The sequence below is a fragment of the Lepisma saccharinum genome, chromosome 24 (assembly GCF_977018435.1).
Source record: "Lepisma saccharinum chromosome 24, izLepSacc3.1, whole genome shotgun sequence".
Lineage (NCBI taxonomy): Eukaryota > Metazoa > Arthropoda > Insecta > Zygentoma > Lepismatidae > Lepisma > Lepisma saccharinum.
In genome coordinates, this window is record NC_139252.1 from 42,809,351 (window position 1) to 42,834,319 (window position 24,969).

Below are 24,969 nucleotides of genomic sequence, written 5' to 3' on the forward strand. Positions count from 1 at the left end.
ATAAATTGCTTATATCTCAAAAGTAAGATTAGCACTTTTTTATTATATAAAATATTTATTGGTTGTGACGATTTGGCACATTCGTGGTTTCACGCTAACGAACATGTCGATTACGCCCGGAAACAATATGCCAGAGGTGCAAGAACAACATAAAATAACAACAAAATCGTCGTCAACCAATGCCTGTTCACTACTCATTATATTGATTCGCCGATATATAGATATCTTGCTGTTCAGAAAAGTCGGCAAGTTCGCGCATCGCACACAGAGCATTCCAAACAGATTTGAATGTTAACAGTCGGAAATAAGCCTCTTTAGAGAAATCCTTTGTGAGTTTTCTGAAAATAATTGGCCATGCCGGGAAAGGCGCCTGTCCAAAGCAAACATAATTGTGTCCCGGCGGGTGAGGTTGCAGCTACAGAAATCCTTCGAGGAGCAGACAATGGGGAATCCTTTGAATGCCAATGAAGATTCCTTACATCCCGAATCGGTGGAGTCAGAGTCTTGCTGCGTTGTCCACGGATCTTTATTGCTGGGGCGAGACAAAAGGCCTACAGATAGCCTTCACAGACTGTGATATCTCGCATTTCACTGGTCAACTTCGATTTTCCTCTTGCCGAGCAAGCATCTACGAATATATTTCATGAGAGTTCGATCTCTTATGCATACGAATGACCCGAACCGTGTTTGATTCAGAGTTAGTATTTGTCAATCACTAGTTGCGTGGTTAAATGGTTATCGACTATGGATGGAAAATTCCTTTGTCGCTCGTTAGTTTAGCCCATGGTTAAGAATAGTTTAGCAAACACGGCAGAATACAGAATTCAGACTCACTCAGCATAAAAGTTTATGAATTGTGATAGATTTTTGCAGTAGTCTGGTTTCTGCATCATTATACCTACCTTTTTTACACTACACCAGTTTTACTGAATCAATTTATGAATATGTTCTATATTATGAAATTTTGTATGTGGTTGAGTGTAAGAAAAGGCATGAGCCTTAATCTCCGACACAAATAAATAAGAAAAAAATAAATAAATACTGGATTTTTCTTCCATATTCTCTATCACTTACTCTCTCTTCTATGTCTTCAAAAATTCAGAACTGTTGTATACGTTTCATATTTAACCTAAAAGGAAAAGAACATGTATCTCCCTACTTAAAGAAACTTTCTTGGCTAAAGATTAACAATAGAAGAAAATACTTAACACTCACCTTGATGCACAAAATACTTAAGAGTGGCTCCCCAAAATACTTATCCGATAAGATCTGTTCTCGTAGAACATCAGCCGAACACAATATCCGCAAGAAGCACAATCTAAAAATCCCCAAACATAAAACCGCCACATATAACATCTTTATAGTGTAAGTGTGTGCAGTGTGTGTAAAGCAAAATGTATGCGTGTTTTGGTGAGAGTGCAGGAAAAGAGAAGTGAGGAGAAAGACTGGAAGAAGAACTGTCGAGGGAGGGGAAGAATGTGTATATAGGGAACAAAGTAAGAGACAGCTTAAACGAAAACTAAATGTAACAAAATAGTGTAGAAAAATCAAAAATATGTAGTGCGTACAGCCTATGGCTCGCACAAAAAGAAAATAAATCTAATCTAATCTAACAAGTCCTTCATTGTTACAGCGATCAGGGAATGGAACAAACTGCAAACTGCCTGCACCATTGACTAACATTATTTGCCATCAAAGTTTTAAGAAACAACTAAAGAACTTACTATTGTCCCAACATTAACCTTCATATGTAAACAATTGCACCTGCACTTACACATCACACAATGCATACCTAACACCCCCCCCCCCCCGCCACACAAAATGAACTACTGAAGACATTTCTTATCTTTTATACTTATCAATTCAATGTACCATTTTATTATTGTATAATCTTTATATTATCTTTATTGTATTATCATTATCAATGTGTTTTTTTCTATGTTTTTATTCATTTATTGTATCTTTGACAAGGGTTGGCTGTAAGAACTGCCCACGAGGCCGAAACACGCCTGCTTAAATAAAGACCAGTCTATTCTATTCTATTATTTCTATCCTTTACCTTCATTTTACTTTTCCTTACCTCTGTTTCTGCGTTTCCCTGTATTTGTCTTGCAATGTATCTCAACAACATACTGTACGCACCCCCCCTCTTTCTGTTTACGATAAGAAAAATAAGTTTAGATAACTATTTTGTTATCATTGAACTTAAGTACATTTTTATGTACGAAGCCCACACTATTGTGACCATCGTCATATATGACATTCACATCTACTAGCTACAAAAATAACACTGGAAAACATTTTGAAAAAAAAAATCGTATGTTTTCAAACCGACAAGTGATTCTGGAAGTATTTTGAATTCTGATCACGGAAAGGACATCCTTGTTTTCCCATGACGTCAGAATTTTTCCAATTTCACAATCAAAATTCTCATATTCGCCATTACATTACATTTATTACATAACGCAACAAAATAAATTTATACAAGGGAAATTTCAGGGTTTTTTTTCTAAACCAATAGGTGTTTCTTGTATTTTGAATGCTGATCGTGGAAATGACATACATTTCTTCCCATCACGTCACCAAACGTCAATGAGTTTTGGACATTTTGTGAAGGAAATTTTTATGAGGGATTCGAAAATAAAACTTACGTAACCAAAGATAATACAATTTTTATGCCAATGTGTCACGTGAAGGTGCAACGTGGATTAAATGTTTACTATTCTGTATTCTTTACCTGTAGTTCAAAATTGGAGGATTTGTATTGTAGAAAATCAATGTTTTACCACTATCTAAACAGATTGATCTATTGGGGAAATAATTGAACTACACATTTCATTGTGAAATAAAGGCAGTTAATATATTTCTGTTTTCTGAAAAACTGGTCGTGATGTGCAAAAATAAATTTCATTTTTGGAATCAGCATGCTGAAATTATTCAGAGACAACAGTCATCTACAGGCATCCAAACCCATGTCGACCAGTGCCATCTACACAAGGAAATTAACTTGACCGAATGTTCCACCATTTTGTCGATGCCTTAGGATCAAATATTTTGCTTCTTGTGTGAATAATGTCAGCAGGTAATGGCTTCAAAGATGGCGGCGGAGGAAAGTATGACAATTCCTGCAGCAGTAGAACCGAATTTAATGTCGGCCATGATGATGCTTACGACTTCTGCGTTGCAAATGCTACCCGTGTAAGTTCCCTGATGAATTGGGAAGACGGTCGCTCTTTGTCAGTCGGGCAGCGCCATGCAATTAGGCCCGGAGCTGTATCCGTGGTGTCATTCGAGACTCTCAGGTGGCCGTGGCTCGTAACGAGGAACGAATTACCATCGCAATAAACAACCGTGGCTCGCTTGACGCTTCCAATGAGCGTTTGATGGAAGTGGCTTCATGCCGCGTGTGCTGTTCCGGCGATTTGCTTCTGAATGCGTGGCATGTGTTTGGGCTGGAATGTGGGAGGGTGGGGGAATAGGAGGGGAACCATTCTGATGGGCAAGCCAACAGGCATGGCGGAATATTGTTGGGCGACCTCTTGTCCACAAAATGTCCGATTGGAATGGACACGCCTGCTCGGATGAAGTGTTGGAGGAAAAAAAAAGAGCATGGAGGTTTTCATCTCCAATGATGGTTTCATACATTTCCAAATTCCAAAGAATTAAATTTTAATCAAAAGGACAACACAATTATGAAATATGAACGATATGAGTTAAAAGTTATGGCAAAATAAGAGAAAAAGTATACACTTCAACATGGGCGTAACTTGAGACTTAACTTTGGGGGAGGGGGGGGGCAGGTATGAACTTGAAGCTTAACTTTGCCCATACAGTACAAACATATCCAGGAGACGTCTAATGGACGTCTTCTGGATATCCATGCCGAAATTCTGGATACCCATAGGTTGTCCCGGAATGTCCAGTAGACATCCATAGGACGTCCCCTGGATATCCATATGTCCGTTTAGGGGACGTCCATAGGATATCCAGGAAGGACGTGTTTTGGACATTCTGTGGATCATTTTTGGATGTGTTTTGGACATTCTGGATATGTTTCGGACATTCTGTGGATCATTTTTGAACATGTTTTGGACATCCTGTGGATCATTTTTGGATGTGTTTTGGGCATTATATGGATGATTTAGGACATGTTTCGGAGATGAGATAACGTGATTTTCTGGATGTTTTTATTTCATTGTTGATAAGGATATATTCTGGACTAAAATTGTACCTAATCTGGACATTATGCTGATATTCTTTGCACATACTTTTGGATACGAAAGTTACATTCCTGGACAAGATTTACACAAATCGAAGGCTTCGAGTACACATAAGCACTACACATTCTCACTCACTCACACACACACACACACACGCGCGCGCACGCGCACTTACGCACACAAATTTACACACACATACATGTATCTACACATCCGAAAAGTACTTTGTATTCACACGCATAAGTAAAGTAAGCAGCGCTTATTCTTTACTACCACGCAAGGCAACGTCTTCATGCAAAGTTGCAAACTGCCGTTGTGTTGGGAGACGATACACAAGGAAAGCCTCGTGACAACTTTCACCTGCTTGGCACGCATGCGTGACTCGCTGAAAAATCATTGGGCCTACGGACAACGCAATTACTGTGGGAGATGTTTTTGATTTAAGATTTATTACTGCATAATAGAGTTTGAGTGCTAACACAATTGAGACTACATACTATGACTGAATCTTTACACGGACATCAAAACATTTTTGTCAAATTTGTGATACCACGTGTACGTAATACCACATATCCCATGAATATCCAGAACGGGAAGTCCTATGGATATCCAGGATTGGAGATTCTCTGGATATAAAGGTCGAGATACTTATGATACACCCTGTATATTTTGTGGAATAAAATTTTAGATTAGATTAATTTACTTGAACTGGAGTATAGTAGTCTTTACAAGACAGAAAAAAAGTGTTCGCAAAAGTGAATATCTCGTATAGATTATCCTTGAATCCGCAGTCTAACTTTTGTCCATTGTATTCAAGAATTCTTGGTTCGATTCCACACCGGGGCACAATCAGTGTTGCTGAACACAAACCTTTCATCTTTTCTGCCACTTCCGCTGATGCGGACATCGGGTGTGAGGTCTTTCAAATCGCTTGTTGTCACACCAACAGGAAAAAAAAACATAAAGGAAGGCCACACTGGGCTTTCGGCACTTTTGAGTGGTTTTGCAGTAAACTGAAAACGACATGTAAACTGCCCTCGGTGGAAGGGAAAGCCACGGCAGGATACAAAGCAACGAGGCCTGTCACCTGGCCGTCAACACAAGCGATCCGAGTTCCCACGCCTCGTCCGCTGTGAAGATAGTCCCAGGTAAGTCACCACTTTGGCGCCAGCAGCAAGCAAATGGAAGGGTTGCCAGTAGCAAGAAAATTATCCTATGCGAAGGACAATTTTACGATAACTTCAAACCTGAGAAAAACTGTGTATAGAAGAATATCGCTTACGTGATCAAAAATATGTCAAAGCTTTCGTTTTGTATCAAAGTAGGTCGTATTGTTATTTCTTATTTATTTTATATCGCTTTTCTACATCGACGGCGAGGATGAAAGGCGAATGTATTTATTTATTTATTTCTTATGCTGCACACAACAGGCATCTGCCCTTTTGCAGTGCACAGTAAATTTGTTACATCTGAAGATTTATATAAAAAAATATTTATACTACGCATTTTGAAATATAAAAAATACATATAAAAGTTACATCATTATTCTTATACATTAGCGATTGATGAATTAGTGGAAGGAACGAACACGATGAAACATTTTTGCCTTAACCATGATTCGAACCTAGAACCCCTGGCTTCATAGCGACCTCATCGGGTGCAGACGCAAAGTTGTAGAGACAAAGCATTTAATGGGCGATATTAATGGAAGAACCATTTGAAAATTCTTGGGTTAAGTTCGATCTGTGACTGGTCCATTTAAAACCAGTAACACTTTTAGAAACAAAAAATACTACTATGATGAGTGGAAGTGGTCAATTTCACACCCCGTTCCTAAATAATAGAAAAGTAGTACCACCTAAAAATGAAGAAAAATACTCAATCACGCAATTTTTGTTTGGTCTTATGGAAGGGCAAAACGGTAATTTTTGCCCCTACGCGTTGGCAACCCTGCAAGAGGACTGTAGCGACGCTTGGAGAGATGTGGCTTTCGCAAAAAGGTCACGAGGATGGCACAAAGGCTGTCATGGCCATTGTCTGCGTCTCCCGCCGCTAAAATATCGGAACACGAAACGCGAGAACACCCACCTCCCCGGGAGAGGCTAATAGAATTCTTGTCCACTTCTCAACCACAGGAAAAATGCCACCCAGCAGAGAGACAATCTCCCCTAAGTCAAAAGCACTTAAATGAATACTTAGGATGGATTTAGAACCTTCCTTGTGTAGTCTAAGCGCGGTCTTTGTAACCTGACATTTTCCTCCCCCTCCCATTTTTTGAAAGTCCCGCTGGGCCTTTAGCAACCACAATTAGGATGATGGTAGGGTGAGTAGAACAAACTTTTGAACGTGGCTTTTGGATTTTTGTTTGCCAAACAAGAAAGAAGTACCCCGAACGATGCTTCCTCGTACTGTGAATGACATTCTGGTACCGCTTTCACGGCATTTAATCTCCCGGAGATCGTGCTACCCTCTGCCGGTTACGAAATGAAACATCGGTGAATCGACAGGAGAGCAAAGATATTAATGAACACTAGATCAACAGACACTGCTGATAGTTCTCAAACAACACAGCCCTACCGCGGATATAGGTGGCCACTCTGAAATCATGAATCGCTCGCTGCCCGAATGCTGGGAGAACCAGGATGAAAATAATCTAGATGGTGGAAAAAATGGACAATTCGAAGAATTCTCAAGTGTAGTGGAAATTAATGCATGTAGAATATTATATAACGAATAATACGGTAATTATATTCCTCTTTATAGTGATAGAAGAATTGTAAAAACATGATTTCATGCAGAATTTTCCCTCTGGCGGTGTTAATTCAAAGGTCAAATATAGAGCCAAAATGGCCTTAAATGCAGAAAATCTTATTTTGATTGCCTTAGGCAATTTCACGAAAATAGTTTCACCTTAACAACAGAGAAGGCACTTGGTTGGAAACAGAGTTGCTATAGCTCTTCCCCGACGTTACAAATTTTCAAGTTAACAATTTAGTAAGTGTAAAAGTAACTGTTGATAAGTTACTTCTATTGCAAAAACTAACTTCTACTTATATCTAATTAAGTTAGAATTCCTCAAAATAGTAACTGTTACTTCCAAACACTAATTCGCGCTAACGCAGTTTACAAATTCACAACTGAATGTCAACCCTCGCCCCTCGACGTCTCTAGCGGTCGGGGCCTTCCACATCCTTGTCTCCTGATCTGTCATGAGGATTAAACGAGCCAGGGCAAAAAACTGGCGACTGACTGACTGATTTTTCCTGGTTTGTTGATGTGGGAGTGCCGTTTCCTTGACTCCTATTTGAATGTTCTATTGGCGTTTATGTTATCTTGATTTATTTCCCTCTGGTACAGTGGGATCCATGAGTACTACCGTGCAAATTGTCCATCACCATGTTGGTGCACTTCATTTGACCCAATAAGAGCTTCAAGAATTAAGAGAAAACTCAATACAAGCTGTTGACAACTTCTGCACCAGCATACATAAAAATCCATAGCTTAAAAATACATAGGGCGTAAGAGAAAAATTAATGAAAATAGTCATGGACAATTTGCACGGTAATACTCGTGGATCCCACTGTACTGTCGCTCGAGGTTAGGTCTTCTTCTAAGGCTCACTGTAGTCGAGAGGTACGACGCGTGAACTTAAATGACCGATTTTCCAATTTCGTTGCCTGATGGGTTGCTGTGCCGTCTAAGGCTGTCCCAAATTCTGGCGAATATGCAATACAAAATATTATATTCTAAACGCAATGTACACATACAAAGGTGTTCGTTTAACCATTTCTATTCAATCCTTTTCCACACTCGAATGACTACATTGTTATTTTCAAAAACAACAAAATATTGCTCGAATTGTCCATCGTCCCTTCCTCCTAACGCTAGTCGTTCAAATGAGTTCTTCCAGCATTCAGTCAATCAAGACACTCAGTGCCATCTATTGGTGTAGTGTGTATTAACAAGATCTTTTTTGTCAATCGATTGAAACTTTTTTGAACTGCACAACTGGCGACGTGAACAAAAAACTCCACCTTGGTAAAATTTCAGAGGATGAATTGTTCTCAGATACTGTTATGTTATTGATCTTCAGTTATTGTTACATCTTTTTTCACGAATTTCCATATTACATGTGCTATTTTATGTTGTCAAATGTAGAAGACTATAAAAGGGCATTCAACTAGCGTTAAATTTTCATAAATCAATAATTTCCACTTTCATGGTACTACGCCATTACATAAAAAGGTAGTTTTATTTTTACGTAACGTTTCACTTTCTTACAGAAAAAGTAATAATAATAAGCAGGTAATTTTGGATACCTAAATGGACATTGCTTGCGTAAGCAACAAGAAGTGGATTAGCCAATAAAGCAGGAGCAGCCGATTGACGTAAACCCTTAATTTAATGCCCTTGCTTTTTTTGTTCTGTTTTTGGCGACCAGGACAGGCCTCCCGCACTGGTGCAAAAATCCGAATAAGGTTAATTTCGGAATTCATTTGTTCGTGCATGAATTAACCAGCTACCAGTTGGCACCACCATCGATATTAAATCCTAATTTTCTCATTAAAAATTTAGTTTATGTATCTATTAATCAATCATGATCACTTGTACGTGATTTTGTATTTTATTAAATGCCTTTCCCTTCTTAAACATGTATAAGAAAAATCGTATTTTTAAAGTCACTAAATAGTTCTACATGACGTAACATCGTTCCATATGATCTGTCATGGACGTACACTAACTATTTTAATAAGGATGTAGAAGAACAAAAAATAAAAACAATGGCTTATTGTGCAGATTTTTATTGTAAAAACTGTCAGAAAAGGAATCCAGAGCTGTGTTCGTGTTCTGTCATATCCTGAAAGGTTAGTTATTTATGAATTCTGTTCGCTCTTTATGTAAAAATAATTTCCATAAAGTTAGTTTCCACGGAGAATAATTCCTAGCATGTCTTCGTATTCTGTATTTTGCTTCATTTAAGTAAAAGGACATGTGTTAAAAAAAAGTCTGAAAGATTAAAGGTTCGATTTTGTAACTTAATATTATGTATAAGTTACACAGGAGGATAGGAAGCCAACGAGAATAGTAGGAATGACTTGAAGTTTGTTTGAAGTTCGGAAAAGCTCATTTGTGCATGTTATAATGCAGAAAGTTGCAAGTTATCGCGCTCCTATTCGCTTCTGCATGAAGTTTATTTCTTCTAGCATTTAAAACTTTGTCAACATGTACAGGAGATGAAAAAAAGCGTGTAAATATTAAAGCAATGAAACCTAAGGTAACGGTTCCTATCTTTCTATGATTTTTTTAAAAATTCTCTTAGCAGGAAGACTAATTATCGTAGAATATTAGCAATCATTGTCGCACGAAATTTGAACCTTTCTTAAAGTAATTAGCACTCTTTGGATTTTTTAAAAAAATATTTATGTTGAAAAAACAACTTAAAAATTACCTTACGCAAGCTTGCACGCTTCCCAAGGACAATGTATTTTCCATTGACAAGGGACTGTACGTATCGTAGACTAGTGGGAATTAATGTAGAAGTAAATCGGAACCTTAGTAAAATGAATTTAGGTAATTTATTTATAATGCTAAGAGAACCAAACCTGGCCTGCCTAATCTAACTACGAAAGCATACATTGAACCAAATCATAAGTAATCACTAGTTTTGAAAACGAAATGAGTGTAACTAACCTACATGTGCAATATATGCAAAATATTTTACGAACATTTACAGATGTGTTACTGTAAAGAAAAATCCTTTCTCACTGGTGCCACGGGAGGAAGATTTTGTGTTTCAAATCGCATTTTAATCTATCTGCTTTAATCTAACCCTACATAATTATGGATGTTACTCCTATTATTAATAATAATATATTTTGTTGATGGAATCATCTAATTATACCTGTAGTTAATATTATTGCTGTAATAGCTCTTGTTGTTGGTCATGGGCTTTGATCTACTAGATGGTATGGGTGATTTTGATTTGTTGACATATTTCCTGTCCTGGTACCTTCTTCAGAAATATGTTGTGTCATAACATTTTTCTTGAAAGCACTCCCGGGAATAGATTCCATGATCCATTTAATGACAAAAATTGCATTGTTAGCCAGTTGTAGGTTAGGCAGTAAGCTTCAGGGACTCTTTCTAAAATATAATGTGGTAAAACTTTGCTTCATATGTTAGGAAGTTTAGTGCAATATCTATAATATTTTTTTTTATTTGCATTACCACACACTGTATGGTGCCACAAGAAGTAGTTACGATGAGAAATAATGTGAAAATTGAGTAAAAATAAATCAATTGAATGGTGACAAGCTCATAAGATTTTGCGCAATTGTTGAAGGAGCTATCATAGAATGGACCCTTATACATTTGACAATAATTTATTCAACAGATGCAGATAGTGATCTAATGCATATTCATTTTCAGTAACGTTTCTTTGTGTTGACATGCTTTGACCTTAGCTCACTAACAACTCTTGCATCTTGGAATTTATCTTTTTTGAGTGACATAAAATGCAGAATGCTTTGTCTTGTATAGTTATATGTTTCTAAAATAATTTTTCGTCTTTTATTTTTCTCGTAGAGCTGAGATATAGTTGGAGAAAATATGGCGAAAGGATTTGAGGCACAAAACATACAAAAGTTACAGAGTTTGTGGAGACAATTTTTCAGAGAAAATGTTTATGAATTCTAATAGAAATAAGTTAGTGCATGATGCATACCCAGATGTAGAACCAAGTAAGTATATTGCATTTCTTATGGAATAACATTGTCATCAGTTATGTGGCTCATGCATAAGAAATTGTATTTTCCCTTTTCTGCATTAAAAAAATATGTGCTTTAGACATAAATTTTGCTTAAAGTACATAACACCTAACAACACGATACATTGCTTGAGGATGTTAGAAACAAATGTATTTAATGTTTCACTAAATATTCCAAGCAGGATGGATGAAAAAGATATGATTTTCAGCTAAACAGTCTTGTAAAATATTTGAAAAGTTTGATTAAAGGAAATAAAAATGCACATATTTTTCTGTTTGAGACTGTACATATGTGAACCTACTATGGAAATGTTTGTTGAGTGTGTTAATGATGCTTTAATAATTTCAGTAACTTTTATTCCAGTGAAAGTCTGTAGGACCTCAAAGAGATTATCATACCTTATGCAAAATATATTAATTACTAGTGATTCAATAAATATATATATACCTGAATAACAACGTGTTTGTTTATTTTCCCTTACATTTGTTATTAGCAATAGAATATAATGTTTTACATTTCCACAGTATGAGTATTAAATCATTAAGAGTAATGTACTTACTCTGAAACTGTTCTCTTCTTCTGGAGTATTTCAACATGTAAATTCATTCTTGGTGAAGTATAACATGTCACCATAGTGAGTGTCCGACCAAGAAACCTATCAGTATGACACAATGGTTTGTCTAATGGAATTTCATTAACAATATTATGATAATATTCAATACAGTGGAAATTATTTGATGTAGGGTTTTAAGGATTTCTTATAGTCTTTTACTTTATATTCCATATGTTTAATGCTAACAATATAATTTATATGTGTAATTGGAAGTAAGATGCTTGAAATAAATTTTGGGACTTGTAGGCACAATGACCATATTGGGCCATTCAATGTATGTGAGGAAGAATCCTCTTATCTAATATCCTTACTTGAGTTCGAACTATCTTTTAGGTCTACTTTATGCACAGAAAGGCTAATTTGGTTGAAACTACCGTTTAAAGTGGGATCCGAAACACTATTGGTCTCCACCAGGTATCGAACCCATACCTGAGTTAAAAAATGGGTGTGAAGAGCCCCTTGAGAAAGGTTGAAAGTGAAATATTATAAAGACTTGCAAAGAATATACACAAAACTACGAACTTCCTCAGAGACAGTATAAGAGCCCAGCTCTTCTCAAAAAGGTAATGACATCTTAAAGTGATTTCATTATCTCCCAACCTGGTCAATAATTGGTAAGATCAAAAGTTTGAGGAAAGTATAATCTACACATTAGGTAGGAATAAGCCAATCACTTAACATTTACTAGACATGACACATTGGATGGTCTAGCCCTTGCAGAAAAACTTCATGAGTGAGACACCTATGTTCAATACGAGGCCAAGTTAAATTAACTTCTTGATGGAAGGGATGATATGAGAAACATGCACCAATGATCGACATGATAGTGTGAAGCTTGAAAGAATGATTATTTATTAACTCTTTATGTTCACTTTCTTTTAGACTGACTAGAAACATGTGTGACATTATTTAGAAGTAGCAGGGATTTTGTCAATATGGCATCCACTATGAGTGAAATGTTGCTTTTCATTGGTTCATTTGCAAGTGGCATATGTCACATGTCACTTTGGTGTGAAATCTCTCTAAATTGCAAAAAAGTACTGTTGGTTTCTTTGTCATCAGCTGGAAATTTGCACATTTCTTTTGTTTTTTAATTAGCTTTAAAAAATTCATGTGCAATATTTATTCTGAATGCATGGATTGTATCATCTTCAGTACTGTATTAAGTATATGAATATATAAAATACATATCTGTGCAGGATAAGATCAGTGGTTTATTTTTAATTCCATTGTGTGTGTGTTTAGAAGTGGGGGGCTGGGAGTGTGCTTATCTAGCTTGATCCTACATACGCAATGACTGCTTTGATTTTTATTCTAAGACATTCATATTTCTAGTCCAGATTTTTGTGTAACTATGAAATATGTAATGCCATATGATGAAATTGTAGTCAATATGTAGAGTGGTTCCAGTAAGTAACTTCGAACAAAACTCGCTTGTATGACATACTCCTACTCCCATTCTAGATTAAAAATTAGGGATTTTTGACAAATACTAAAATGAATAAGCATGCAGTGATTAGTTAATAATATATCTTACAAACATTTACACGTTTTTAGAAATGGGTTGAAATTACTCTCATGCAAACCAGAAAAGTGAAATTTCATACAACTTCGATTGATTGATTGATTTGGTGTTTTAAGTCAACTTTATTCACAGTAAGGCCAATCGGAACTGGAACTACAGTTTAAAGTGGGATCTGAACCACTATGCGTCTCCATATAGGTACAACTTCGAGATGGGGTGGTTGCATTCTAGGTTAACTTGTGTAAGGTGTGACCTTTTCTTACTCTATTTTCCTATAACTATTCATTATCACCATCATAGTAGTTTTCACAGAGAAATAGACTGGTAGAATTAAAACAATTACAATTTTATTCCAGAAATTATTCTGTTTGATAACTTCCCCAATGAGCTGTGTCACTCATAACTATTATTTTATTCTATTCTCTCATGGCAGATGACACTGAACTAGTTTCTATGTCGTATTGTCCAAAATACTATTTCATCTACAGAACACTGAATGTAAGTTGTGATAGAAATTAACTGTAGTGTAAAATATTTACTTTCATCTACAGCATAACATAACCCATGGTTCTACAGAACAGTTTCTCAACCTATAGGGTGCGACCAACTCCTGGGTCCTGAGGGGACATTTGGTGGGTCGGGAAGTTGGGTTTGAAACTTTGTTAACTGGGTCTTAAAAACCTATTACCTTAAATTACTTAGATATATTGTTTTAACAATTTAAATTCAGGCCGTGTTGTTGTAAAAGAGCAAATATATGATTATAGACTAGGTGCACACCCCTACAAAGTAATTCCGCTTGTTCCCATCTTATGGGTCCCATGAAGTGTAATATCCTTCAAGGTGGGTCCCCAACTGAAAAAGGTTGAGATCCACTGCTCTACAGCCCTGGATGGTCCTTGGCCTATCAACTGACTGCCAGTCTGCCTCCCACAACCCTACCTAGAGGTGTGGAGATCAACCAGTAATGGGGTGACGTAGGGTCAGCACATCGAACCCTCAGCTGTTATAGGAGATTTCCCAGACTGGGTTACGCTACTCACTTGTAGGTCCCCAATTTTCTTAGGATGGTGGTTAAGTTTGGAAAACAAGTACTGACTGACTATATGTATATATCTTTTATTCCAGTATATTTCATACCTACAAGCCGCCAGCCGATTTGTAATGGTTTCGTTAGATGAATAGCGTTAATGTTCCATCAGTAGTTTTTAATATACGTTTTATGATTTATTCTTATTTCCTGAGACAAAATCTTCGAATCCTGTCTTTTGTTTCCCTGGCATTTTCAGCATCAAATCCCCCCTTCCCCCTCTCAGGGTACTCCACTGATATCAATTGCAGAGAAAGTGGATGCATTTGTCTTTCGTTTTATGAGGCCATAGACAGATGAATGGAATTTTCTCCGTTGGTAAATCAGAAGTGTCTACAATTTGCGATTGAATATGGTAGGCCTACACAAGGGAGAAAATTACAGTGACGGCACCAGAAACAGTTGCTGGTATTAAGTATGCTGTATCGTGCAGATTGCCACCCACGTTAAACTGTGCAGCAATTGTTATGAAGAGAAAGTGACAATTTGAGAAATGTTGCAACATGGCTCGAGCGCCCTTTAGAACACTTTGGGTAGCGCAATGATCTGCTCACCCCACCCTTCCATTCCTGCTTTTATTTTCTGCTAATAATTCGGGACATATCTCGTAAGGTCGTTTTAATTATTCTATTTAAGTGCATAAAAATGTTCTACAAGGATAAATACCATTGTTCGGTTAATGCAGGGGTCCTGGGTTCGAATCCCTGTTAGAGCTTTCTTTGTGTCATCAATTTTTCATAGCATCGTCGCGATTAGCCTAAAATTGAAAGAATGCGATGCTAAATAAACAACGACGAGGGAGGGGTCAAACGCATTGATCTACGAACAAAATAATCGCCGTAGAGTTTACACAAGATAAAATCGCGATTTGCCCAAAATGTCAGAAAAGCAACGCATAATAGGGAGAATACGACATAAAAATACTTATTACCACAGATAATACACGGACCATTTTTCATGCACAACGGAATGATTTACGTGCTGGAATTTCAGGAACTTGAAATTATTTTCGTATGTTGTGCTTCTGGGCTACTTATTCTGTATATCTCGTAACTTAGATATAGAAATCATTCAAACGTAACGTGCATTAACTGAACAATGGTATTTATCCTTGTAGAACATTTTTATGCACTTATATAAAATAATTAATTCGACCTTACGAGATATGTCCCGAATTATTAGCAGAAAATAAAAGCAGGAATGGAAGGGTGGGGTGATCGGATCATTGCGCTGAGACGCATTCAACTGTCACTGCCAAGAGTAAGATATGATTGGCGGAGAGGTTGCTATGACAACGCTTTACGTTTCGAAACAGCCGTAGGGTGGCTCCACATGTCCGGTTTGGTATACGCACAGATTACAAAGGAGAGATAGGAAGTAAGCGATCTTATTAATCTGTGACCAGGAAGCTTCGTTTTGATTTGTGTTGTCGGAAGGTGCTGGGATGTGAGTGTCGGGCGTGGATGCTAGCGCCTGGATGGTGGAATGCGGTTCCCCGGGGCGGTGGAGCACCCTGTGGTGGCTGGGTGAAGGATGACACCGGCAAACAAAACACGTTCGCAGCTCAAGAGAGGGCGACTCCTCGTGTTTCCACCTTTGCCCACTTTTCTCGAGTCTAATGGCGATGGAATTTGTTTTGAAAGGACGGAAGGATCTCTTTCCAACTGGCAATCGCTATCGTTCAGTGCTTACCTAAACATGACTCGTGCGAATATGAAATTGAACAGTACTATTTCATTTCGCAAACCGTGTACTGTTTTGACAAACATCTTTTCACGAGTGAAACAGGGCTATTTCTAACGTTCGCCTTCCTCGAGCCGACTTGATATAAAACAGATAAAAATTCAATTTGGCAACATCGAGAAGCTTACCCTCAGCAGTGTTTCTAACCACCGAAGTTTGTTCCTGAAAATCAACAGTGACTATGCCAGAGTGGGAAGGGGGGGGGGAACACACTCCCGGTCGATGAGAGCACCCTTTTAATTTATGTATTTATTTATAGTACTTCACACTACAGGCAAATGCCTATTTATAGTGTTGTACATACCATAATACGAGTAATTGACACAAACATATAATTCATACATTACTCTCTCATGACAAAATTGTATATAAGATGGATACAAGAAAAACTAGATAAATAAATCCTAATTTAGATTAAATATGATTAACTATAATTTCGAAACGACTTCTTTTTCATTTTAAGGATATCGAGGATGGGTATGTTCAAACAAAATTCATAAATCTGAACGTTTATTGGCTTGGGCTTGACGGTCGTTTCTCAACCTATGTGGCGCGACCCACTGCTGGGTCCCTAAGGGGCGTTTGGTGGGTCGCCGGGCTCGAAAATGTATTTACTGTGTCTTGAAAACCTATTACATTTAAAATACTAAGATATATTGTTTCAACAATTTAAATTCACTGTACGTAGTCTAAACTCTATATTTCTGTTATTCACGCTCTGCCATTGCTTTTACCTGCATCTCTCTGATATTTATAACTCAAGGGCATCGGGTCTGTCGTTTTTGTTTCGATCACAGCAATCAGTTCTTATCTGTGTGTCACATGCATGTCGACTTAAGGTGGCGCATGATATTTCCGACAGCATGTGTGTGTGTGTGTGTGTCTGTCTGTGTGTGTGTGTGTCTGTGCGGTTGCCGAGAGGTGCCTGTCATGATTTCACATTGCTATCGGGACTGCTTGTATTACAAAACTAACCTCATAAAAAATGTTTTCAATTTCAGCATGTGTGTTTAGTTAAATGTTAGACTAAATTAGTCTTTTAAATTACATATTTACTTTTCTAGAATGAAGTATGTGTAATTTGTTTACGCAATCGTATAAAAGAGGGCCTCTTAAAGTACTCGATATTAGCAAAAATGTGATTATAAACTGGGTGCACGCCCCTACAAGTAATTCTGCCGGCACCCATACTTATGGGTCCCATGAAGTGTAATATCATTCAAGGTGGGTCCCGGACTGAAAAACGTAGAAAACCACTGGGCTAGACGGTTAAGGTAGCATTATTTGCAGACCTGTAACAAGGAAATGACCTCCTCCTGGACACTGTATTCATTTTAATGGCTCGATAATCTTCTTCCATAATGATTCCTCATTTTATAGTCAGAAGATATGATGGAAGTGCAACACTGACACAGCGGACAGAAATATAGGGGTTGGAGGTATTGACTTCCCGTTCATTAGGATTCGAGATATCCTTTTTTTTCACATTTTTTTAAAAAAAATAATGTAAGTCGAATTAAATACTTTACAGAAACACAATTGTATGCATAATTATTATACAGTATTACATTGCAATCAAGAAGTGTGTGTTGAGTAAAAATTACTACTGTTACGTGTTGAATACAGCGATTAGAATGAAGTAGCCAAGCCTTGGAAGGGAGTACACATGATTTGTTTTCTACTTTTAAGGGAAAATAGTTGAAAAGTATAGGTTGTACGTAGGCAGACACGATTTAACGTTATCTTTTACTGTGAAATTGTTGTAAATGTATTTTTAAAAACAATACCTTCTGGGTTGTACGCAAGGGGGCGAGATGATGGGGTTACAGCCGCTCCAAAATTTGGAGAAAATCAAAATTTTCATATGCAGTAAAGAACTCGGAAAAAACAAACAAATGAAAATCAGCCTTAAAATAACCCCCGATTGTCATTTTTGTCTCTGAACAACTTTTCAAAACGCAGGTTAAAAATTTTAATTACGAAATATTTAAGTGGCTCACATGCTCTTTACAATAACAACCCTTCCGAAAAATCTCCTGCGTACGCTATAAAATTGATTGGTTCTACTAAAGAGTTGGCATAACTGTCTCCTTGTCTTTCATCTGTTCCATAAGTTTAATATCTGGTCGTGATTAACCTGGTAGAGTTGCAGAAACTCACGTAAAAATCATCACCAAAGTGGCTCTCTGGTGCGTCAAAAAAGGAACATAGGTAAATTCCGAAATCAACATTTGGCAACACTGGGGACCGGTTACAGCTCTCCCCCCCTTTCCCCCCGCGTCATTCCAACCCTCTTGCTCCTCCGCACACGAATTTCTGACGCCCGGGACCTCGAGTTGAAAACCACGTACAAAAGCCTTATCACGACACCCGACGTTGAGGTCGAGGCGAGTTTTTAATATCCTTTCTCCATGTCCGCTGGCCTATCGACCTCCCCGGAGAGGTGAAACCCTGGCAGCTCATACGAAGCACTTACAACGCTGTAAACAGCAACATCAACACCTTCCTAACGATTTGCTAACGACCTGTCACATCGGCTTCTACGCCGCGACAGAGAACACACACGAGGAAGTTCGTGCGGTAGGTGCCTCTTTCTATCAATGTATCTATATCTCCCTCACACACTTTCACACAGTTCATTTCCTCTCTGTCCCCGAAGGGTTTATTCAGAGTTGTCCATTTGAGGGGGGGGGGTGATCAAGGGCGCCCGCAGAGGGGGGGGGCAGGGTCATAGAAACTTTTATTATTATTATTATTATTACTGCTTTTATTGTTGCTATTATTTTTTGTTATTATTCCTACTACTAATGTTTTTTTAAAAAATTGCTTACATTTGTAATGTCCACATTTTGTATTTCTATATACAATTTGCATAACTGTATTATGAAAAAAAATTATTTTTATATTCGATAATCAGTGTAAAATAGACTAACCCTACTTCAAATAATAATAATAATAATAATAATAATAATAATAATAGTTGCTGTGTTTTTGTTACAAAATATCACTACAATTTCACTATTCGAATTATATTAACTATTTTCAGAAATCTCCCTGCGGGCCTCATCATGGGGGTGATGACATTTTTAAGGGGGTATAGCAGTGGCGTACCCATGATTTTAGAAAGGGGGAGTTACGTATACTTACTTTTTTTAACAGCCAGTCCTCATTTTGACATCTTTTCCTTCCTTTGACGTTCTTTTCTTAGGAATACTGGATCAAAGGAGACGGTTATGACCCCCACCAACCCCCTCTTGGTCTCGCCACGAGGAATAAGCGTAAATTTAGGACCAAAATAGGGATGAAGGGATAATCGCTGGTTCCTTACTGGATCTATCTCTATATTTGTCTTATTTTACGCTGCTTTTCTGTCTCTGTAGGATAATCGCGACGATGAGATGAGTGGTGATTGGATGAAAATTGATGATGGGAAACGAACTCATGTCTGTATTTCTCTCTTTCATACACACACACACATGCCGACCTCCGTGGCGGAGTGGTTAGCGTGGCGTGCTACGACGCCAGGGTCGAGGGTTCGAATCCCGGCTTGGGCATATGTGTTATTTGTGAGAGTCTCATCATCAGTTTCATTATATCATCACACATCCTCATCATCACAATTCTCCATAAGTGACACACATAGGCGTGCCCATGATTTTCGACTTTGACTACTTTCTTTAAGGATACTGGGCTAAATGGGCTCTATGACCCCCACCAACCTTCATTGGAAACGCCACTGGTAGCGTCTCTCACACTGTCCCTCCACCTATTTATGTTCGCTTTCTGTCTGCCTCTCTTTCTCCACAGGCAAGGATATTCTATACCTCTCCCAGGAGCGTATATTCCAGGGTAGCTAGGCTATCTGCGAAGCCTGAAGTCTAGAGAGTAAAATACAAGAGAAAAATCGATCAGAAATTGTAAATAAAATTATTCATATCAGTGAGATGATGATGGTGATTCTGAAGTTGGCTACCTGTTTTCTTATGAGTTGGCAACCTGATTCGCTATGAGTTGGCAACCTGATTTCCTATGAGTTGGCAACCTGATTTCCTATGAGTTGGCAACCTGAACTCCTATGAGTTGGCAACCTGATTTCCTATGAGTTGGCAACCTGATTTCTTAGGAGTTGGTAAACTTATTTTTAATCATAGCCTACGACCACGTGACATAGTGAGACTCAGTATACGTCACTGGCCTCTCCCAGTTCCCTCCCTTTCTCACTGCTTGGATGTGAACTTTTACCTCGGTGGCCGAACAGAGTTACCGTCTCTCCATCGAAATTTCCGTGTTCAAGTCCTGGCCTGTATGATGTGTTTCTTTATGAGTGCCCTTTCATATTTTCATCTAATAATCCTCATCAACTCGATTATCCAAAAATAGCAGAGAAGGTCGAGTTTGACTTTCTTTTTCAGTCCACTTTTATCATGCACTTACAGGCTAATTTGAACTACATTTAAAGTGGGATCCGAACCACTATACGCATCCATCGGGTATCGAACCCGGACCCCTTGATTACAACTAGCAGATTTTTCTTTAGCAGAAAAGTGAAACTGAAAAATAATACAAATCTAACTAGGCATTTCGCAATTATCAAGGAAACTAAATCCTTAGGTTTCCTTTTTTTCAACTCCTAGGTACAACTCGCCTCACGAATAGTTCTTATAGAGCGACCACAAACAAAGGAACCTTCGACGAAAAGTCCCCGCGCAGCTTTCCCTTCTTCCCTCCACCTCGGGTCGTAAGGAAGCATGCTCCACTCTGCACCTCCCCTCCACGCGGGAGTACGGTGCACAGGAGTCGCGGGTCTGCGCAGGTTTTCTTGCTTATGGTTCCACTATAGTGTAGATTTACACTAACACAATAGCTACGTTTCACTACACTTTGAGAGCGGGGGGGGGGTTAGGCAACAGTAGCTAAATATTTTGGCGCCCCCTCACCTCGCACTACCAAGCGCCGACAAGCGTATGCATTCTTCGATGTCTTCTTCTTATGCAATGGTTTGCTTCCTACAAATTTTGAAATAAAGAAACAAAGAGAAAACTTATTAAAATAATATGCGACGGGCTTATATTTAAAGATTCGTAATTCGCATGTCGGGTTAAAAAATTAGTGTATTTAAAAATATTTCAATTATCACTGAGTGTCTGTAGAACATATTTAAACGTACTATTACTAGCTACTTTGGGTACCAGAAAATTCCAGCAGATCCGGACATAGTTTTCTTAAAACAAGAAAAAAAGCTTCGAATGGCGCCTTTTGTGCATGGCACCCTAGGTTTCAGCCCCCATAGCTTGTCGTCCTGATTCCAACCTTACTTTACTTCAAAGAAAGTTCCGAAAGTGCAGTTTTCCCCCTAACAACCACATGTCAGGTCCACCTGGAGTCCAATAAATCGTCTCTTCAAACCTTTCCCACCAATAGCGTTCGTCCAAGAAATGGCAGCTCTCGTCAAGTCCACGTGGAGTAAATGAGATGTTGCTAATTCAGTTTCTTTAGAGATTTTTGAACGCGAAGTTGCGGTTGCGTTATCTTTGCTAGGTTGTGTTATCGTATTGTGCTACTTTTTTACACAATATAAAGACTTTGGGTGTATAACCTGGCAGTGAATGAATGGATGTCTAAACACTGCAGGCAAAAGCGACAACATCGCTTTACAGAAAAACAGGTGGTGGCTCGAAACCAGATACGGTTCCTGTCAGCTTCCTCTGGGGTTGTGTCGAAGATGCCGAACTGGCACTACGTTCAAGACTTCAGCTATACGAGCCTGGACAACAGAATGTTCCGGAAGTTTGTAAGAAGCGAAGACATGCATTCTTCTTTAGCTTGTCGTTGCTATAATTCCCCACTCACCGACCCTCTAAATACGTCTAGTTAACGATAAAAACAAATGAAACGAAGAGTGGAGAAAAACTGCAAGGAAATTACCCACCGCGCGACACGCGATGATCGCCTGCCAGCCGCCGACCCGCCTCGCACGGCCCCACACGCGCGCCATCTGGGTGGCTCGGCCTCAAGTGAAGCAGCGGCAGCGGGCGACACGACGTTTATCCTCCCCTAATAAGATTCCAATTTGTCAGTTAGGACCACCCTGGCACTTGTTCCGCTGGCTGCACGGCAACGCGCGTTTCAATGACGCAACCTTTCACACATTGTAAACAGGATGTCAGCGCTCCCTCTGCATCACATTAACAGCGAAGATATGCTGAGACAGGGTGGATAAAGTGCGGGGAAGCCTGGTTCATACTTGGAGGTTGGAAACAACTAAGGAAAGTAGAGTAGGAGCATGGGTATACAGGGCAGGGCATAATTCCCTGCAGGGTTCCCGGACTCAATTTTAAAAGTAGCCAAGACAAGAAGCATATTATTAGATCCTGAACTCATAGAACATTGCAGATGTTCAATACGTTCTCCCTTGTAGACGCCAACCTTGTAATTTTGTTCCTGTCATACGTTTAGTAGCATCCTTTGGTCAGTTTAAGGACGTTAATTCCAACAATATTGTATTTACATTTAATTTTAATTTCTGTTAGACTTTTACATTTGAATTATAGAAACGTGTCTATCAATATATGTTATCATGCATTACCTAACCTATCCTAACTTAACCTGGCATCCATTTTCAAATTGTGTACATAGGCGTAGCTACGGGGTGTGCCGGGTGTGCCTAGGCACACCCTAATGGGCTGCTTTATCAAAGAGAATTAAATACATTTCAATAAAGATATTTTAATAAGAGAGAAAATAAGCGGCAGTTTGTAAGAAGTTGAAAATGTCATTGCTTGGTACAAAACGTGTGCATTATCGCTGATGAAACGGTTGTCTATAGATTTTCGATTTTTTGATGTCATTGGAGAAAGAAGATATTTACTGCATTCTACTCTGTACTACAGCGCCTTTCTTCTATACCTGTCGCAAGCTGCACGTGTGAGAGAGCTTTCTCCAAGCTTACCCAAGTTAAAAGTAAATTAACCTTTAAGTAGGTAGGTGGCCAAATTGTACACAAGTGGTTAGTGGGGTGCTCACGACACCGCACAAAATAAAATACACTTACAGTTATATTTCTAACAATTATAATTGTAATATCTGTAATTTTACATTATTTGTACACTTGTAAGATTGCGAATAATGAAAATAACTAAATTTGATACTTTTTAAGGACATTTTTATAATTTTCCTTTTCCTTCTATTTTATAGGGACAATTCCTTATTTTATTTAATTTTTTTATTTTTTTTCTTCTGCACTACTAACCACGTCCAATAACTCTAATAGCTTTTCGACATGTTCCTGTTCTTTCTTGTATTCCATTTCGAAGAAAAGAAAAGCCATAAGTATTGCAACACTCGAGCAAAATAAAGTTATTGCGCACAACAATCAGGCGACTAAAGACCTACCTACCTCTCAAGGAGTAAACAACGTGAAGGTAAAGGAAAGATGAACAGTGCTGCCAACTGCTCCTGCTATTTGTGGAACAGGAAAAAGCTTAGTCTATTGATGTAAATGAAGTTATTGATGAGTTTAAGAACATTGTACCTTTTGAGAGACGTCTCTTGTTATAGATGACGTGTATTTTGATGTATTTTGTAACATTTATGAACATTTTGTGTGTGTTTACAAAGATCAGTGCAGTTAAAGAGCCAAGTGATTGTGTTGCAAAATATGATATTAAAAAGGTACAAGACCTCATTTTTTCTTTGTGCACACCCAAATATAAAGTTCTAGCTACGCCTATGATTGTGTACAGTTATTAAGTAATAGTGTATATATAACATATATTTTTAAGAAATAGATAAGAGACCCACTGTTGAGAAATTGACACAAACTTTTGATAACTCCACCTTCAAAATTTTTTATCCTGACATAGAGAAGTAACACACTTATGTAAGTGCACTCATTGCCTAAATATTGCAATTTAAAATTAGCAACATGTTGGAATAAATTGGTCAAAATCGTACATTTTGTACCCCTGTAATTTCGGAAATACAAAAGATACTGCATAGATTCCTACCTCAGGTGATCCTTTCAGTATGCCAAACTTCAAATTAATTAAAATATGTGAGATTGAAAAGTGTCTCTTCATTGTTTGACTTCATATGGAATGAGAATGACCCAATAATGTGTCGTAGAGTACAAAACGATTGGTGTACAGATACTTCTAATAACCTTGGGTGTACAGTATGGATTCGTCCAGCCAGTCCAGGACTATCTCCTCAAACAGCAAAGTGGTGGAGTGTAATACCTGGAGGCAAGAAAGTGAAATAGTGTTGCACAAATAATCACGTTAAGTGATTTAGCTGAGTTATTAATTAGAAAGACATTTGTTAGTGGCTGGAAGTTGCGAGAAAATAATCTCTCGTTTATTGCAAGATTGCAAGGTAAAGGCAAATCCATACCCAATTGGAGCAGTTTACGTCATTATTACAACCCATCATAGAAGTACAGCGCCACATTTCAACCTGGTGGCGGAAAATTGAACTATTTTTTATCGCTATCCTCTTCCCCATGGTCTGCATAGTGGATTCACAAATTTCAGAGTTCTACGATGCCTCAAACAGGCTACAGAGTAGTGTTGCCCACGAGACGAGACTTTGGCCTGTCTCGTCTCGTGGAAATGCTGTCTCGTCTCGAAAATATTCGTTTGTCTTATGACATATGGTCAATCTCGTCTCGTCTCGAATTTTTAAAAGCCTGTCCCGTCTCGTCCCGTGGGCAACACTACTACAGAGGGCTCCGAGTTGGGTAACTTTAATTTTGGCCACCAGGTATTAGTGATTGAAAATGTGGAACTTGGAGGGCAATAATGCAGTAGATAGAGGGCAAGATGGAGTATTATTCGGCACTGCCCTCCAAAGTTGAAGTTCAGAACTAGTTCTAACTTTTGAAACTAATTACAGTATATAAACTCACAAAACTCACTGCGCAGCTTATCATGTTTTCTGTTTCAGGAATTCAAAATGAAAACGTTATTGCAAGATACCAATGTTTAAACTTTGATTTCAAATTAAATTTTTGT